Source organism: Pseudorca crassidens, chromosome 16, assembly GCF_039906515.1.
Source record: "Pseudorca crassidens isolate mPseCra1 chromosome 16, mPseCra1.hap1, whole genome shotgun sequence".
Taxonomy (NCBI): Eukaryota; Metazoa; Chordata; class Mammalia; order Artiodactyla; family Delphinidae; genus Pseudorca; species Pseudorca crassidens.
In genome coordinates this window covers 56,572,836-56,588,567 of record NC_090311.1, presented here as the reverse complement: position 1 = coordinate 56,588,567, position 15,732 = coordinate 56,572,836, and the positions used below count along the sequence as shown (strand labels likewise).

At 41.4% G+C, this 15,732-nt stretch overlaps 1 protein-coding gene across 3 annotated transcripts in view; it reads left to right on the top strand.

Annotated features, from left to right (window-relative positions):
• LRMDA (leucine rich melanocyte differentiation associated) overlaps positions 1-15,732 on the top strand; it is a 1,270,435-nt gene that overhangs the window by 1,161,272 nt on the left and 93,431 nt on the right. The gene's annotated exons all lie outside the window — the stretch shown is intronic.

The following is a 15,732-nucleotide window of genomic DNA, read 5'->3' as shown; positions in this document are numbered from 1 at the left end:
GCCTGAGAAGCCTGCTAACCCAGTCTGAAACTTTGCAGCCTCCACTCTTCTGATTGTGAATTCCAGGTGTCAAGACAAAACAGCAATAAGAAGTCAGTTAAATGTGAAGGTTTTCTCAGGCCCTTACTAAGACCCTAGCCAGATGCACATTTCTTATTCCTTTTGGTAAACAGATTAAGATTCGGTATGATTCAACGAACTAAAACACATTCCCTGCTTGGAGCTCGTTTCTGCCTGCTAATTGCTTGAAGCTTAGCAGATCTTCCTCACACAACACCAAATAAGGGCTGACTGGAAATCAAAACCGCCTTGCCAAGCACTTCGGATTTTCCAAAGGAACTGTAATATTCCTGGAGCTGTTGGTTAATGGAAATGGGGAACTGTGTGGACTGGGGGTTAAGCCCCACAGGTCGATAGCCTGTTCTAGCGTTTATTATTTTTGACTCCAGGTTTTGAAATTTTTCCCCGCATACTCCCTGAAAGGAACTTCCTCCACCATGTGGGATGGATAATGGGAGTGGGGTTCGATAACTCATGGAGAAATCCAAAAGGGAAACAGAATGTTAATATGCCCAGGATTTTGCCTTCTGTTCTGTATCGCTGTGTCCCAAAATACAGAACCTAATTAGTGCATCCAGAGAAGCGTTAAATGGATTTCATGCTGTTTAATAAATGCTTTACGTGCTTTGGTGCCACTGTAAAATGTGCGGTTGAGTGAGGGTGGGAATCGGGAGAGGAAATCGTTGCTATTAATGCTTGTGTACTTGAGGGTGAGCATCAGAGATGTGTGCTTATAACTCAGGCAGTTCTTGTTTTCACCCAAGTTCTCCTCCCTTTGGCTAGCCTATCATTTTCATGGGCTTTTTCCCAGAGGCCCATTTCCCAAAGACTTAACTCACACAATTGTTCCCACTCTGAGTAATCAGAAATTGCTAGTGACTGGTATGCACTGAGCACCCCCTGTGTAATAAGCACAGGGACACTGGAGTTAGAAGGGATGACCTTTGTCTCTGGGGAGCTTATGCCCTTTGGGGCAGAGAGAACACATGATATCTGATTTGCAGAGCAGAGCTTTGGTCTGACATTCAAAGTCCTCCATAATTTGTTCCTTCTTTAGTTAGTGGTCCGTCACATGGATCTTCTCTCTTAAAGGCTAATCTTCATTGGCTTCTGCATTCGTGGTTGCCCAACTTTGCTACACACTAGAATCACCTGGAGAGCTTTTAAAAAATGTTCAAGCTTCCTCCTCCATCAAGTGCTTGGAGACCATTAGCCGACATCCGAATCATCCAGAATGCATGTTAAAACACACCTTCCGGGGCTTCCCTGGTGGCGCAGTTGTTGAGAGTCTGCCTGCCGATGCAGGGGACATGGGTTCGTGCCCCAGTCCGGGAGGATCCCACATGCCGCGGAGCGGCTGGGCCCGTGAGCCGTGGCCGCTGAGCCTGTGCGTCTGGAGCCTGTGCTCCACAATGGGAGAGGCCACAACAGTGAGAGGCCCGCGTACTGCAAAAAAAAAACAAAACAAGAAAACCCCACACCTTCCTGGGCTTCTCACCCAGAGTTTCAGAGTCAGTAGGGCCAGGACTTGATCATTTGTATTTCTAAAAGTTATTGCTAATGCTGCTAGTCCGAAAGCAAACTTGAGGGTATTTGCCCTTTATCAGTGAAATCAGAATCTCTGTGGCTTCAGTATTTTTGTAAATTCTGCTGATAATTCCTGTGTGTGCCAAAATTGAGATCCATGTTGTACACATTCCTTGCTAATTAATGCACATTGTAGAGGTAAACTATTATCCACCATGAATTTCTTTGGATGTTTCCCATGATTTGGTTCTTTTTCTCTAAGTAGACCATAAAAGTCTTCATGGTGGGAACTGTGTATTTTCTACTTTTCTTGAATCTTCCAGGGTACCCGACACAGGTGGTCCCAGAGAAGTGTAATTTGAAAGGTGTTAACCAAATAAATTTGGGAGGATGTATGAGAACAGTGGGAGGTATCACCAACACCATCTTGGTCTCCCCGTTCTTCAGAACTCCAGTGGAAAGTTCTTCCCTTCTATTTGTGGACTCATAAATGCATTAGAGCTACCTCCTCCCCCCTACTCTACCCTCCCATTGAGGAGGGTGCATTTTTAATGTTTACTTTTTTTTTTTTTTTTTTGGTACACGGGCCTGTACCTGTTGAGGCCTCTCCCGTTGTGGAGCACAGGCTCCGGACGCACAGGATCAGCGGCCGTGGCTCACGGGCCCAGCCGCTCTGCAGCATGTGGGATCTTCCTGGACCGGGGCACAAACCCGTGTCCCCTGCATCGGCAGGCGGACTCTCAACCACTGCGCCACCAGGGAAGCCCCAATGTTTACTTTTAAAGAAAGCAACTGTAGAGAGTACTATATTCTCAGTGATAAATCCTGCGTCACGCATCCTGGCTGTGATATTCTTACTTACGTGATTTTGGGGATATTACTTAAAATTTTCAAGCTTCCATTTATTCATTTATAAAATAGGGATAACAACATCTTCACAGACTTATGAGGACTAAATGAGTGTGCTTAAAACAGTTCTAAGCATAATACAAAACACAAAAGGCACAGCAGGCCATTTTTTTAATAATGAAATTGGAGCAAACACACCTTTTTCTGGACAGATCGTTGAGATGCTCATGGATTGTACGGAACAGCAAGGGGAGATTAACACATGTTTTAGCTTCATTCCATCATCACAATGCATGGTTTGGAAGTGTTTAGTTCTTCCTGTCATGAGCCAAGAGCTTGGGGAACGGAAAATCTCGAGAAACTCCATAATTAAGACAAAGACAAGCCCTTGCTGAACTCCACGGACAGTGAACTCTACTGAAACATCAGATTTGTGTTCACAAAGCTTATTTCTGAGTCAAGAAGCTGACCATGAGCACCTAGAATTCCACACCAACCTTTGGTGCCTTTAGTACTTTGTTTGCAGAATGATTCACATGAAATAAAGGGACCTGGGTTTTTAGCAAATGTTCTTCCTGGCAGATAGGTAGTATGCCTTAATTCTAGAATCACAAGCATGTTTTGAGAAAGCAATGAGGTTGCATAGTGATGAAATCAAGTCCTGATAAGAGAGGGAGATGGTGAACCAGGGGAGCCAAGAATCTTTATCAAACTATTAAGGAGGGCCCCTGCCCTCTGAGACGTCTTGTCAGGAGCTTTTGTGCTACTCCAAGTGTGGTCCGCATAGAATCACTTGGGCTCTTGTTAGGAATGCAGACACTCAGGCAGCATTCTAGGCCCCCTGAACCAGCATCGGAAGTTTTGCAAAAATCGCAGGTGATTCATGTACACATTAAAGTTTGAGGAGAAAGAAGAGTCTCTTAAAACTAGACTGGGAATTAGGAGACGTGACTTGGAATTGTTTTAATTCCTTCTGCACCTCAGTTTCTCCATATTAAAAAGAAAAAAAATGAGTAGAATAAGCCCTGTTCTTTCAGTTGATGGGAATAGTTAGTAAAAGGATACCAGTAGAAAAGGTGTACTGATCCAGTGGCCAGAAGATCCATCATCTTCCTCCTTACCCACCTCCTCTTTGGCAACTTTCTTGGGTGCCCATCTCACTTGAAGCTGCTTTGGGGTTTGGCAGATAAGATGTCCCAGCCATATCCAGTTCCAGTTAGGAGGCGTTGAGAGTCTCCCATGGATGCCCAGATCTCCTGGCATCCTGCACCATCTGTGCCTGAGCCAAGAGGAGTGGAGAATCCCCTCCTGAGACCTGCCTTCAAGGCAGCCTGTGCTTCAGGGGAACAGATGAGGACAGGCTCTGTCTCTAGGCCACCAGGAAGCACTTCAGCCAAACAACAGCCCTCGCCAGTTACTCAGCACGTCCCACCTTGGACAACTGGGAAAGCATAGTGGGGACAGTGGAGGTTGTTGAGCTCAGCCCCTTTCCCGATAGGGCATAATTAAAGAAAACACCTGTGTGGCTGCTAAATCACTTCCCACTGTTCCCCTGTGCAAACGCTGTGCTCAGTAACCCTACAAGTGCCTCATTCCTTCCACCCAAGTGAGGCAGCACACAGCCGCAATGCAGAGAGCTGACAGGTTATTAGTCCAGGACTCCTTAAAGGATCTCTTAAGATTGATTTCTTACCAGTCCTCTGGTCGGGCCACTCAGTCAGTGTGGCTTCCGTTTGCCTGACTGCAGCCTTAGGAAGGCTCATGCATGAGGAGTAGACCTTCTCTTCCCAAATGCTCTTCTTTGGTCAGCAGTCTCTGTATCCCAAGCAGGCTCACGGAAGAGCTCTGGAGCTGCAGGAACCAGAAAACCTTGGACCGCAACTGAAATACTGTAACCGTGGGCCGGATGCCACCCTAGGGGAAAACAACCAACCACAGTGAAATGAGATACAAGTGGGACGTATGGATTTTGTTGGAAACGTAGGAAAGGGAAATGATAGTAAATCAAAGGGCAAGCCTATCATTCTGAAAAGGCCTCTTCCTGCCGCTGAAGTTTATGGGATGCTTTGGTTACCACCAGGATCTTGTGGGGCCCCAGCTGCCCAGAGCAGAGGAGATAGACTCCCCTCTACCAGCAGCTGGATTGGTAACAGGATTCAGTGTGATGACAGGCCAGCTTTGTAATTTACTTCTTCCAGGGCAAAGCAACACTGCTTTCACTGTGAGCTTTAGAATATTTGAACAGATGAGTGAGTGAGCCTCAGAGACCCAGTAAAGAGAACTGCTGGATGTCAGAGGGGAGGGGAGGACTTCAAAGGAGCAGAACTGTATTCTGAAAGGACAGCTGTTTATTCACCCCACCGACTCCGAGCTACATCACTGCTTTAGTCTCTTCATAGCCTTTACCACTAACTGAAATTACCTTGTTTATGTTTGCTTACTTATTTATTATCATCTTACCAACTAAGACATGACCTCTGCGAGAGCTGGACTCTTGTCTATCTTGTTCACAACTGTATCTTTAGAACCAGCCCACTGTCTGGCACATAGTAGGTATATAATAAATGTTTTGAATGAGGAAATGAATTTTTATTATTTGGGGACTGTTACCTTGAATAATTCTGCTTGGGCAACTTTCAGAGCTGGCATAGATCATCTTTATATTTTGGTGAATGGTAGGTGTGAGGATTGTTTTCCTTCATGGAGAAGAGAGCATAGAAAATAATTCAAGGCCATTTTCTGCCTCCCAAAGGAGCTCTGTGGATCCTGTTTTTCTCCTGCAGTCTGTCAGGACTTTTGGAAAAGGTACGTTAGATGTTCTGGCATAAAGTTTATAACAAACGTTTATTAAGCACAGTGTACTTGCACTCTACGAAGAGTAGGGAGATAGAAGATGAGTATCAGAATTTCACGCTCTTAAGTGTTTCATAGTGTGCTGGAAAGTGAGAGATGTGCAAACAGACCGAGTCCATTTGTGCATAAGAGCTAGAATGGAGATGTGCATAGGTTACACCTGAGGGAAATACTTTGAACTTGGGAGAAAGATGGATAAAACGTTAATAGCTTCCTGGAAGAAATTAAGTCTATTCTGAGTATTGAAGGAGGAATAGGAATTCGCTCCAGGTTAGATGATAGGGAAGGGTATTCCAGTTACTCAGGTAGACATATGAGCATTATGATGCTTCAGAGACAAAAGAACCTGGTGTGTTGGGAACTGCAAGTGTAAGGTATGAGTGGACAAGTGGTGAGAGACTGGATTGGCTTGGTACCCATCCGTCATGCCTACAATAGACAGAGGACTTAAGAAAAGCTCTCTGAGGTAGAGAGGGGTTCCCAGATGACAGATGGCTAGGGGAGTTGGGTGAACTCCAGTGACTGAATGGACAGTTGAACTGAGGATCATTCATTTGTGCTTATATACCTGCATCGTCTTTCCAACTGTGAGTTCTTGCTCTTCAAGTTCGTCTGTTGGCCATCATGTCATTTACACTTTGAGCAAAAATAAGGGAAGAACCAGAAGAATGAAGTAAACTCAAATACCTCCATAATTTCTCAGTGAGCAGCCCTGTCTGAAATAGTAATTGAGTTAGAAATTGGCAATAAAATAAGGCTTCCAAATGATCCGTGGGTTTCCATTATACAGGTTTCCTTCATATCTTTATTACCATAGTAGGTACTGAGATGTGAGTCTTTGTGTGTCCATATCCATGTGCATATTTATATGATCATCTCTTGGAGGACATGTAGCACAAAAAAGACAGTATGACACATAACATGCTCCTTACCCAAGGGACAGAGTAGCTCTTCCCTCCTCCCTGTTTCAACATGGCTTTGTGGACATACAGAAGAAGCAGATAGCAGTGCGGAGGTCTACCTACAGAACTGCTTCCCAAGGTCAAAGATGAGAAGCTGTACAGGGTTGATTTAAGTCTGTATTTTGTCAGGCACATCCCCTTGGTGGCCCGTCAGTCAGTGCTAGAATACTTTCACTTCTACACTAATTATTGATAAATTTATATCGTGCAAATACTTATTATCTGGCATTACCATTTCTCAGAAAGATGTGTAGGAAAAGAAATCAAGCTTCTGGCATCTCGGTGACCTTGAGCTAAGGGTCCCAGAACATAAATAACATTTATAGATGAACGTATTTTCCTGAATGGCCTCTGACTTACTTTTTGGATTTTTGAATGCAGTTGGCAATTTGAATCCAGTGTAATTTTTGTCTCCTGGGTAATGGGCAGTGTCTGTCTCCATTGTTGTTCTGGGATCTCAAGCACTGAAGTAGTTAACTCCTATGATACCACTCTTGTGATACCAAGGCTTTGGGGTCACCAGGAACATTTGCAGCTATGGGCATATGAGTCCCCCCCAGATAAAATATCACTAAGTGCTGCCATAGAGGCTTTCTGGTTTCCTTGTGACTTGAGCTGAAATTTTAAGACCTGAGCATGTCATTTTCTTCCTATAATTACTCTAGTGCACATAGGAGCAGCATCCTGGTCCATGGTCCTTGCAGCATCACTACTACCTTAACAGCTAAGTGCCACAGCCATTTGTTCACCCAAGACACTTGGTGCAGGAGGCACAGTCAACCACAACGATAATTTGATTAACTTGATGCAACTGTTTACAAAGGAGACAAAATAAGGATATGTCCAGAATTACCCTAGAATCCCATCTTTGAGGGTCTGTTTCATAGGACCACTTCTGAGCACTGGCATACCGGTTACTTTGAAAGAGAGAATTTAATGTAGGAATTGGTTAAACAGTGTAACAGTTTGCCAGGGCTGCTTTAACAAATACCACATACTGAATCACTTTAACAAGCAAAATTTATTTTCTCACAGTTCTGGAGACAAGAAGTCCAGGGTCAAAGGTGTTGGCAGGGTTGCTTTCTTCTGAGACCTCTCTCTTTGGCTTGCTGATGGCTGCCTTCTGGCTGTGTCTTCATACGGTCACCCCTAGGTTTATGTGTTGGTGTCCTAATCTTCTTTTCTTATAAGGAGACCAGTCATATTGGATGAGGGCCTACCCTTATGAACTCTTTCTACCTTAATCACCACTTCTAAGGCCCTATTTCCATATAGTCATATTTCAGGTACTAGGAGTTAGGTCTTCAACATATGAATTTTAAGGGGATCCAGTGCAACCCATAGCAAATGATTATTGGAGGACCTGAAAAGGCAAGGTGGGAACATTGAAAAACACAGAGACAGTAACTGTAAGAAGTAGGTATCCTACCCTTAGGGCTAGAGGAATTAAAGCAAGAGATTTAAGAGAACCTGGATGCTTAGATAAGGGGTCTTGCAGAACTGGTGTACAGACCTCTGAGGATCAGGTGCTAGTGACTGGTGCTGGCATCTGTTGGGGGCACAATGCAACTGGTATTTGGGAGCATATGAAAAACTGGAAGGAATATGTCCTTCCTCCATCCCAAAGCCTTCCAGTCTCCCTTTAGTGCCCTCTATAGGTAGATCCTAACAGGTGTCCGCTGGTAAAGGACAAATGTAACCCCCAATTCACAGCCCCAGCAGTTATACAGCACATTATTGAAGGATAGATTTGAGCTGAAAGACAATAACTTAATAACCAGTATAAGTTCCTTTAGCTTCTTTTTAAAAAATCATGTCCTGCTCTGTAATCTTGCTTTTATTACTTAGTAACATGCGAAAACATTTCCGATGTCCATACTCTTCTAGAGCATGAATTCTAATGGCTGCATTATGTATTCCGTCATAGGGATGTACCATAATTTACTTAACCAACTTCCTATTCTTAGCCATTAGGTGTTTTGAAATCTTATTGTTTTTATCAACAGTAATGCAGCCCACTAAATCTAAGCACATATCCTTAAACGATCCCTTAAGATAGATTTTTAAAGTGTAATTACTAAACTAAAAAACAAAAATATTTCTAAAGTAAAATCTCACTTTTTCTAAGCTACAGAAAACATGAAATATGTATGGTTCCCTCTGTTCTGGAATATAATGGGGTGAGATTATACTGTCCTGAAACATTGGATACAGGGGAGGGTTTAAATAGTGTCTGATGAATGCAAGCAAAAAGAAGTGGGATATAATTATTTCAGAGTGAAACAAAACCTTTCCTTTAAGAAAACATTTAAAGGCAAGGGGACTGTTAATAGTAGCATCTGCATCAATTGGTAGAGACCATGTTGTTACTGATTTTTTTCTTTTTTTTAAAGAAGATGTTGGGGGTAGGAGTTTATTAATTAATTTATTTTTGCTGTGTTGCGTCCTCGTTTCTGTGCAAGGGCTTTCTCTAGTTGTGGCAAGTGGGGGCCACTCTTCATCGCAGTGCACGGGCCTCTCACTATCACAGCCTCTCTTGTTGCAGAGCACAGGCTCCATACGCGCAGGCTCAGTAGTTGTGGCTCACAGGCCTAGTTGCTCCGCGGCATGTGGGATCCTCCTAGACCAGGGCTCGAACCCAAGTCCCCTGCATTAGCAGGCAGATTCTCAACCACTGCGCCACCAGGGAAGCCCCTGATTTTAATACAGTTGCATTCTTAGCAGAACTAATTTTTTAAAGCATTTCCCTAAACAATCCAATTTTGCTTGATGCTTATGGTTTGGACAAAGGAGCAGGCAGGGTTTGTATTAGTATTTATGGAGTGTAGCCTTGTACAGATCACACTGGCTGGAGGCTATTGCTATAAATCTATAACGATGGTTGTTTTTGAGTCCATTTTTAGTTTCTGAATTTTAGCCTTCATAATTAAAATTACATATCATAAAATGTTGGCCCATGACAATCTTAACTTTCTCCTGGGAGGCCCTGATTTTCTGAGATATGACACACTCGGCCGTCTGTGAAGGATAAAAGTCTTGATGGTTGTGAGCCAGATGTTTGAAGCCCACCTTCCTGATGGAGATTTGGTATGAAAATTTGGGTGCTCCCTTCGGAAAATCTGAGTCCAAGCCTTTGTCAGCTCCCTGAGGACAATTCCAAGAAAGTTACTGCCCCTTGTGCTGGTTTCCTGGTGCCTGGGCATGCTCAGTTTCATAAGGCTAAATAAATTGATAAATTCAGCTGATTCAGAGCGTTTACATAATCTTTCCAATGTCAACAGTCATTTCAATTATCCTAACTTTATACTGACTCTCCAGAATCCAATTACTAGCTAATAATAATTGTCAGTTTTACTTTAAACCTCTAATGATAGGTCACCAGAGATGTGTAGAAGTAGGATTAAATTGCTGTAGACTGTAGCTATGCCCAGCCTTAAATTACTCGCCTCTTATCTCTGGCTAACAGAGCTACTATATGTTTTGTCACCATTTTTTGCTAAATAGAATAAACGTCACCAAAATTAATTTCATCTCCCTTAAATTAGCTTCTTAGTGTGATTTCTCACTTCAGTCAAAATTTATTTCTTAAAGAGCTTAACTTCATCTCTTTTATTTGAGACAGTGAGACTGTTCCAGGGCAAATGTCTTTTAATCACTGGCTGGCAAGTTTTGAGTCTTTCTTTTTATTAATAATCGCTGACCCTTTAGGGAGAGTGTTGGAGGATATTTCTGTTTTATTTAAGCCATTGTATTCTTTTAAGCAGAGTAGACTGGGATCTTTCTGAGGAGTCTCAGAATAAGTTCTGAACCTTGCATAGACCAGGAAAGATAAAGTTACCACACACACACAAAATTTTTCCCACATAAGAGATGATTTAGCAGGGAGTTTGTAATTAGGTAGTTTAGTTGCTTTTACTACTTTTTTTTTTTCTTTTGCGTTACGCGGGCCTCTCACTGTTGTGGCCTCTCCCATTGCGGAGCACAGGCTCCAGTCGCGCAGCCTCAGCAGCCATGGCTCACGGGCCCAGCCACTCCGCGCCATGTAGGATCTTCCAGGACCGGGGACCGGGGCACGAACCCGTGTCCCCTGCATCGGCAGGCGGACTCCCAACCACTGTGCCACCAGGGAAGCCCTTTTACTACTTTTTAAATCATTTTCCAGTATATATCTCTGACAATAGCTATCCTGTAACTGAAGCATATGTTTGGAAAGACTGGAGGGAGTGTAAAGTTAAACTTCTCGTAAAACAAGAAAAACACAGAAGGGCCACCTAAGTCAGAAACATATCCTAAAGACAGGATGATAGCACCTGTAACAAATTCTCTTTGCTCATCAAGGGAAATCCCAAGGCATCAAGAGTTGGGGGAGGGGAATGGTTAAAAAAAAGGACTGAAAGAGAGGGATCCATTTCCAGAAAGGCAGTGTGAGGAGCTCTGTGACCTGCTCCCCAGTGAAACAAGCGTAACTAGTGACAATTATGAAAGAAAAAACCCCAACCATTTAACATCTCTGGATACTATCTTAGGGGTATACGGCAAATAAAGAAACTTTTATTTGAGAAAGCCCAGTAAAACTCAAAAGAAATGATGAGATTCTGTGCCACTTGAATCATGACCCATTCCTTCCCTCCCCTCCCTAGCTTAGTATGATGAAAACTCTACACTGAGCATGTGTGCCAAGAAGGTGGGGATACCTAACCCTCAGCTCCCGGTCAAGAGGTATGGTATATTACTAAGAGAGACAGCCTGCTAGCACTTATTATTGCCTTCAACTCTGAGTTGTAGATGTTAAATTCCTGGTAAGTGCAACCATAATTTGGGGGGCTCCTTTCTCTACTTAACCCCCAATTATGGGGTAGAAGCTTTCTTCCAAGTGAAGCAAGCTAAGAATACTGGGGCCTTAATCACTCTTTCCCCAGTCTAATGATAAGGTACAGATTCCACACTGAGAGAGGCAAGCTGAGAACACCAGACACTACTGCCCCCTATCCAGTGGCTTAGGGGGAGAGGCAGTCCGTACGAACAGAGAGCTTTGAAATGTTCTCCAGCGGAACTGACCTTGTTTGGAACAGAATATGGAGAAGTCCAAGGCTAAGGGCACTTTGATAAAGAGTGGAGATTTTGTAGTAAGCAAATATGAAGAGTCCAATAACTCTATGAGAGCAGAAATCTAAACCAGGGCTAGTGAATTTACCATAGAGAACGACAGGAAAAAGACAGCTAAGAACTCTCCTGGGTTCACTATATAACTTAAAGACTACACTCAAAACTACCCCTGCCCATGTACAATTCAGTGGCATTAATTATATTCACAATATTGTACAAGCATCACTACCATATATTTCCTAAACTTTTTCAGTACCCTGAGAAGAAAATCTATAATCATTAAGCAATAACTCTTCACTCCCTCCCCACCATGGACAGAGATTAACCACTAATTTATTAGAAACAAGAGGCCAAAAACCCAGTAGTATGACATATTCAAAGTGCTGGAAAAAAATACCTGTCAAACAAGAATCTAATATCCAGCAAAACTATCTTTCAAATATGAAGATGAAATAAGACATTCATTTTGTTTACAAATTAATACATTTTGTTTACCAAACAAAAGCTCGGTTTTCATTGCTAACAGACATGCCTTACAAAAAATACTAAGTGAAATTCTTCAGGCTGAAAGCAAAAGGACCACACACATTAATTGAGAACCACATTAAAAAGCAAAGATCCATTTACAATGCTTGGTGTCAGTCTATTTATCTCTTGTAAAAATAAAATGCAGTGTGTGTGTGAAGAAAACCCCAAAAAACAAAAAAAAACACAAAGAAAACCAGCAAAGATAATTATATAATAAAACAAGATAATATAGATGTGTAATATTTCTCCTTTCTTCTCTAAATGGTTTTAAAAATAGGATATAGGATCAATGTAGAAAAAACCCAATTGAGTTTCTACACACTTGCACTGAACTATCTGAAAGTAAAATTGAGAACACAATTACATTTTTTTAACATCTTTATTGGAGTATAATTGCTTTACAATGGTGTGTTAGTTTCTGCTTTATAACAAAGTGAATCAGCTATACATATATCCCCATATCTCCTCTCTCTTCTGTCTCCCTCCCTCACCCCTCTAGGTGGTCACAAACCACGGAGCTGATCTCCCTGTGCTATGCGGCTGCTTCCCACTAGGTATCTATTTTACATTTGGTAGTGTATATATGTCCATGCCACTCTCTCACTTTGTCCCAGCTTACCCTTCCTCCTCCCCATGTCCTCAAGTCCATTCTCTACTAGGTCTGTGTCTTTATTCCCGTCCTACCCCTAGGTTCTTCATCACCATTTTTTTTTCTTTACATTCCATATATATGTGTTAGCATACGGTATTTGTTTTTCCTTTCTGACTTATTTCACTCTGTATGACAGACTCTAGGTCCATCTCCCTCACTACAAATAACTCAGTTTCGTTTCTTTTTATGGCTGAGTAATATTCCATTGTATATATGTGCCACATCTTCTTTATCCACTCATCTGTTGATGGACACTTAGGTTGTTTCCGTGTCTTGGCTATTGTAAATAGAGCTGCAATGATCATTGTGCTACATGACTCTTTTTGAATTATGGTTTTCTCGGGGTATATGCCCAGAAGAGGGATTGCTGGGTCATATGGTAGTTTTATATTTAGTGTTTTAAGGAACTTCCATACTGTTCTCCATAGTAGCTGTATCAATTTACATTCCCACCAACAGTGCAAGAGGGTTCCCTTTTCCACACCCACTCCAGCATTTATTGTTAGTAGATATTTGATGATGGCCATTCTGACCTGTGTGAGGTGATACCTAATTGTAGTTTTGATTTCCATTTCTCTAATGATTAGTGATGTTGAGCATCCTTTCATGTGTTTGTTGGCTAACTGTATATCTTCTTTGGAGAAATGTCTGGGTTTTTGGCTTTTTTGATATTGAGCTGCATGAGCTGCTTGTAAATTTTGGAGATTAATCCTTTGTCAGTTGCTTCATTTGCAAATATTTTCTCCCATTCTGAGGGTGGTCTTTTCGTCTTGTTTATGGTTTCCTTTACTGTGCAGAAACTTTAAAGTTTCATTAGATCCCATTTGTTTACTTTTATTTTTAATTCCATTTCTCTAGAAGGTGGGTCAAAAATGATCTTGCTGTGATGTATGTCATAGAGTGTTCTGCCTATATTTTCCTCATAAAGTTTTATAGTGTCTGGCCTTACATTTAGATCTTTAATCCATTTTGAGTTTATTTTTGTGTATGGTGTTGTGGAGTGTTCTCATTTCATTCTTTTACACGTAGCTGTCCAGTTTTCCCAGCACCACTTATTGAAGAGGCTTTCTTTTCTCCATTGTATATTCTTGCCTCCTTTATCAAAGATAAGGTAACTGTATGTGTGTGGGTTTATCCCTGGGCTTTCTATCCTGTTCCATTGATCTATCTTTCTGTTTTTGTGCCAGTACCATACTGTCTTGATTACTGTAGCTTTGTAGTATAGTCTGAAGTCAGGGAGCCTGATTCCTCCAGCTCCGTTTTTCGTTCTCAAGATTGCTTTGGCTATTCGGGGTCTTTTGTGTTTCCATACAAATTGTGAAATATTTTGTTCTAGTTCTGTGAAAAATGCCATTGGAAGTTGGCTAGGGATTGCAGCATTGAATCTGTAGATTGCTTTGGGTAGTAGAGTCATTTTCACAATGTTGATTCTTCCGATCCAAGAACATGGTATTTGTATCATCTATTTGTATCCATCTATTTGTATCATCTTTAATTTCTTTCATCAGTGTCTTATAGTTCTCTGCATGCAGGTCTTTTGTCTCCTTAGGTAGGTTTATTCCTGGGTATTTTATTCTTTTCGTTGCAATGGTAAATGGGAGCGTTTCCTTAAATTCTTTTTCAGATTTTTCATCAGTATTGTATAGGAATGCAAGAGATTTCTGTGCATTAATTTTGTATCCTGCTACTTTACCAAATTCATTGATTAGCTCTAGCAGTTTTCTGGTAGCATCTTTAGGATTCTCTATATATAGTATCATTTCAACTGCAAACAGTGACAGCTTTACTTCTTCGTTTCCGATTTGGATTCCTTTATTTTTCTTTTTCTTCTCTGATGGCTGTGACTAAAACTTCCAAAACTATGTTGAATAATAGTTGTGAGTGTGGACAACCTTGTCTTGTTCGTAATCTTAGAGGAAATGGTTTCAGTTTTTCACCATTGAGAATGATGTAGGCTGTGGTTTTGTCATATATGGCCTTTATTATGTTGAGGTAAGTTCCCTCTATCCCTACTTTCTAGGGCGTTTTTATCATACATGGGTGTTGAATTTTGTCAGAAGCTCTTTCTGCATCTGTTGAGATGACCATATGGATTTTCTCCTTCAATTTGTTAATGTGGTGTATCAAATTGATTGATTTGCATATATTGAAGAATCCTTTCATCCCTTGAATAAGCCCCACTTGATCATGGTGTAGGATCCCTTTAATGTGCTGTTGGGTTCTGTTAGCTAGTATTGTGTGGAGGATTTTTGCATCTTGTTCATCAGTGATATTGGCCTGTAGTTTTCTTTCTTTGTGACATCTTTGTCCTGTTTTGGTAGCAGGGTGATGGTGGCCTCGGAGAATGAGTTTGGGAGTGTTCCTCCCTCTGCTATATTTTGGAAGAGTTTGAGAAGGATAGGTGTTAGCTCTTCTCTAAATCTTTGATAGAATTCGCCTGTGAAGCCATCTGGTCCTGGGCTTTTGTTTGTTGGAAGATTTTTACTCACAGTCTCAATTTCAGTGCTTGAGATTGGTCATTTATATTTTCGATCTCTTCCTGGTTCAGTCTGAGAAGGCTTTTCTAAGAATTTGTCCATTTCTTCCAGGTTGTCCATTTTATTGGCATATAGCTGCTTGTAGTAATCTCTCATGATCCTTTGTATTTCTGCAGTGTCAGTTGTTACTTCTCCTTTTTAATTTCTAATACTATTTTTCTGAGTCTTCTCTCTTTTTTTCTTGATGAGTCTGGCTAATGGTTTATCAATTTTGTTTATCTTCTCAAAGAACCAGCTTTTAGTTTTATTGATCTTTGCTATTGTTTCCTTCATTTCTTTTACATTTATTTCTGATCTGATCTTTATGATTTCTTTCCTTCTGCTGACTTTGGGTTGTGTTTGTTCTTCTTTCTCTAATTGCTTTAGGTGTAAGGTTAGACTGTTTATTTGAGATGTTGCTTGTTTCTTGAGGTAGGATTGTACTGCTATAGACTTCCCTCTTAGAACTGCTTTTGCTGCATCCCATAGGTTTTGGGTCGTCATGTTTTCATTGTCATTTGTTTCTAGGTATTTTTAATTTCCTGTTTGATTTCTTCAGTGATCTCTTGGTTATTAAGTAGTGTCTTGTTTAGCCTCCATGTGTTTGTATTTTTTACAGATTTTTTTCCTGTAACTGATATCTAGTGTCATAGCATTGTGGTCAGATAAGATACTTGAT